This window comes from Harmonia axyridis, chromosome 3 (genome assembly GCF_914767665.1).
Source record: "Harmonia axyridis chromosome 3, icHarAxyr1.1, whole genome shotgun sequence".
Classification (NCBI taxonomy): domain Eukaryota; kingdom Metazoa; phylum Arthropoda; class Insecta; order Coleoptera; family Coccinellidae; genus Harmonia; species Harmonia axyridis.
In genome coordinates this window covers 50,498,480-50,502,720 of record NC_059503.1, presented here as the reverse complement: position 1 = coordinate 50,502,720, position 4,241 = coordinate 50,498,480, and the positions used below count along the sequence as shown (strand labels likewise).

Sequence of the window (4,241 nt, the reverse complement as noted above, 5' to 3'; positions counted from 1 at the left end):
AACGTCAATTGCCGCGGACGTTGCTAGGCCCGTTGCTACCCAAGGACATCGTAGTATTTTCCTATTGGTCGTTCACGTCGACGTGAATCTGGAAATTCGTCGGGAAATTTCCCAAACTTTATCCGTTCATTCCCAGGTAATCCCGAAAAATCGGGAAACGGGAATATCCGCGGGAGTTAATTCGACATTTTCTCTTTCTTCCCGTACTTTTAGTTTTTCTCGTATCTCTCCCAGAGCCGAGAACACTCGACCGCAAAATCGGTCCGAAATCGTTCGATTTTCGGTGGGAGGAGCGCTTACGAGTTTAATATAGTATACTAGTACGCCCATAGATCTACCTTGTAGGTAGATCAATATATCCTGTAGATCTACCTAATAGGTAGATCAATGTTGTCCATAGATCTACCTTGTAGGTAGATCAATGTTGCCCACAGATCTACCTTGTAGGTAGATCAATGTTGTCCATAGATCTACCTTGTAGGTAGATCAATGTTGCCCATAGATCTACCTTGTAGGTAGATCATCATAGCCCATAGATCTACTTTTTAGGTTGATCAATATAGCCCATAGATCCATATTTTAATTCATTCATAAATACTTCCATATCTCCTGTAAAATCGATATCGCACTGAGATAAAGCGAGATACTAAGGATTCATGAATATACGTGTGAGTAACCCGCATCTTGTATGTAATTTGAGGATGGGAATAATATCGAATAATTCCTATCAAGTGACAATCAACTCGACCCTTTATAAACTGTATATTTACATGAAACATCCTGTATATAAATGAAAAAAAAACCTGAAGCTTATAATCCGATGGTTCAATATTTCACATTTCTGCATAAAAATCTAATTGGTACTCGAAAATAATACACCCTGTATATGATCGTCAGTCGCTTACTGTATATCTTCAACAATTATGCAAAAAAAAAAATATCCTGGATCTAAGATCTCAACTATCAGATTTCAACAGGTTTCATTTCTCCAGAGTCGTCCAATTGGAGGTCGAAAATTGTGGACTCTGTATAAAAAATATTCATCGCACGTATATCTTCGCAAATTATGCAAGAGAAAACAAATCTAAAGCTCTTATTCCAATTTTCAGATTTCATAAGGTCTCGATTTTCCAGAAATGTATAATTGGCGCTTGAAAATTGTACACCCTGTATAAGATGGGAAGGAGGGAATTCCTATTATTTTAAAAAGACCACTGAATTCCTCACCCTGTAAAAATTTTAAATATATGGGTACTGCATATCTTCACGAATTATCTAAAAGTCGACTAACACGAAACTATTAATCTAGTTTTCAGATTTTATTGAGTCTAATTTTTCACAAATATATAAATGTATAATTGTTAATCAATTATCAAATATTTCCTCAATGATTTCCTCCATGAGAAAGAATACCTGAACTTCTAATTGCCACTCGAAAATAATACACCCTGTATATAATCGTCAATCCCTACCTGTATACCTTCAAGAATTATGCAATGAAATGATAACCTATAGAGCTAACATGTCAACTATAAGAAAAGTTTTCAGTTCTCCAGAGACATCTCGGAAATTGGTACTCGGAAATAGTACACTCTGTATAAACGTTAATCTAGCACGTATAACGGAAAAATACCATCATAAAAGGGCGGTACATACAGTTCCAGTCTATTATTCTCTTGAATATCTCGTTTAAAACTCCTCAAATATCCAAATGACTCCTGTACCTAGAGACTTCTGTCAAACCAAGCTTTCCACTGACACAAAACGATTCCTCTTGAAAATATCATCAAATATTCATGGAAAAAAGGATAGAAATCGTATCTGAATTATCTTTTCTTGAATATTTCCTCTCGATTCGTCCAAATTTCAACATTTCCATTAAAATATCATCTGACGTTTCATTAATGATTTCGACGATTTTATGAATAAGCACAGAATTGGTTGAAACGTCAGAATATTTCGAATAGATTATTAAATAGAAATCATTCACACAGTTGACTAAAAAAACTTTGATCCATTTCATTATTCCAAAGCATTCACCGCCAAATAATAAAAGAATTAATAACTGGAAGAAAAATAAAAAAAATATATCGACCGGCTGAGATTTGAACTTCCAGCGCATAGACACCACTCCACGACGGTCCGTATCCCTAACCACCCGGCCACAACGCCTTTGCATTAGGTGCATTTGTGCTTCTTATAGGAAAAATGTCAAAATAACTGGTGACAGAGATTCTATAAGTTGATGAATTTTCATGAATTTCGTTTAAAAAATTGTTAAATATAAAGGAAATCGAATTAAAATATCTCTACCTACCGATTTCCTTGCCTTAAAATGCTGATATTTGTTCAAAATGATATATTTACGTATGTCCTTGACAATTCACATGAAACGGAATGCTTCAAAATTTGACGAATTTCCATGAAAATCTCAACAAAACGTAAAAATACCATCATAAAAGGGCGGTACATGCAGTTGTACTCTATTATTTCCTCAAATTTCTCGTTAAAAACTTCTCAAATAACCAACTGACTCCTGGTAGAGGCTTCTGGCAAACCAAGCTTCCCACGGACTAAAAACGATTTCATTCGAAAATATCATCAAATATACATGGAAAAAGGGATATAAATCGTATCTGAACATCTTTTCTTGCATATTTCTCGATGCGTCCAAATTTCAACATTTCACGGCATGAATAAATTTTGACATTTGTCGTCTTCTGTCCAAGTATTGACTTATTGCAGCTTCTAAAATTCGAAAAGCATCCATCGGGGCATATTTAGTATCGATATTTTAGTCAAATATGGAATTTCTGTAATTGAATCGATATAATTAACTGAATTGATCATTATTTCCGGTTCGATCGACAATTAGAAATATTCTAGAAACGTCAATTGCCGCGGACGTTGCTAGGCCCGTTGCTACCCAAGGACATCGTAGTATTTTCCTATTGGTCGTTCACGTCGACGTGAATCTGGAAATTCGTCGGGAAATTTCCCAAACTTTATCCGTTCATTCCCAGGTAATCCCGAAAAATCGGGAAACGGGAATATCCGCGTTAGTTAATTCGACATTTTCTCTTTCTTTCCGTACTTTTAGTTTTTCTCGTATCTCTCCCAGAGCCGAGAACACTCGACCGCAAAATCGGTCCAAAATCGTTCGATTTTCGGTGGGAGGAGCGCTTACGAGTTTAATATAGTATAGATAATAAAATCGGCTAAGTTGTTGGATGTCAGCTCTAGAATTTATTGAGTCATGGATACTTATTTGTTACATCTCAAAAATTAGCCGATTGTTCAAGTATGGCTCCCTATTTAATATTTTGACGTCTTCAAAATTGAAGTTGTGACTTTCGTTCAGGCAATGTTCGGCCAAGGCTGTTTTTGTCTAGCTTGTAAGTACTTTGTTTGTACCTATATGTGTTATATTACTTTTTATTTTTACTCTTATTTTAAACTAAAAATGTTTTGAGTTTTATAATGTTTCTTTGTATATATAAATTATACCAGACCATCTTTTCTGTGATATTTTCTAGTCAATAACTTTTAGTAATGCTCATCTTTCCTTTATTTTGTAAACACCTTCATCAATGTTGCAAATGATGTTTTCCGTAAATTTTGTAGAGCCCTGAGGATGGAAATAAATTTTTCCGAAACGTCGGCGAACTAACAGAGTATCATTTTCCTGTTTCTCTGATCCTACACCACCAATCTATAGTGAAATTAAATTTTGGATCACCACTTCAGATCTTGTGAAATAATTTATGGTTATTTTTTGACAACATCATCTCTAATATGGGTTTTATGGAGGACATCAAGCACCGTTATGGTATGGAAACTTTAAGAAACTTCAAACAATGGGCAAATCAGGTGAACAAGCGAGCAAGTCTGGAAAATCACAGAAAGTTTCTTTTACGTTGTAGAAAACAAAGAATTTTACCATCTCATATCACACGTTACTCTAAATGCATTTCTGGTTTGATTCTGTCTAACAGTCCTTTCGCCAACCATTGTTACAGCGCACTAACTCAATTTCAATTTCGAGTACTAAATATTGAGATAAGTTTTTATCATTGGAAACTAAGACAGATCAAGCATAATATTGAAATCATAAAGTCAAAACTCAGAAATGAAATAGCAGAAGATATATTGTTTTCTTTCTCTGTTAGACAAAATAAATTTTACAATTTCAAATTCCAGCAAATAAGAAGTAAGCAAATGACCAAATTCAATAACCTAAT

At 34.6% G+C, this 4,241-nt stretch overlaps 1 long non-coding RNA gene across 1 annotated transcript; it reads left to right on the top strand.

Annotated features, from left to right (window-relative positions):
• The first annotated feature begins 3,215 nt into the window (after positions 1–3,215).
• Positions 3,216–3,970, top strand: LOC123676851. Its single transcript, XR_006747010.1, has 2 exons — positions 3,216–3,395; positions 3,625–3,970. It is a non-coding gene; the product is annotated as an uncharacterized LOC123676851 (long non-coding RNA).
• The last annotated feature ends 271 nt before the right edge of the window (positions 3,971–4,241 follow it).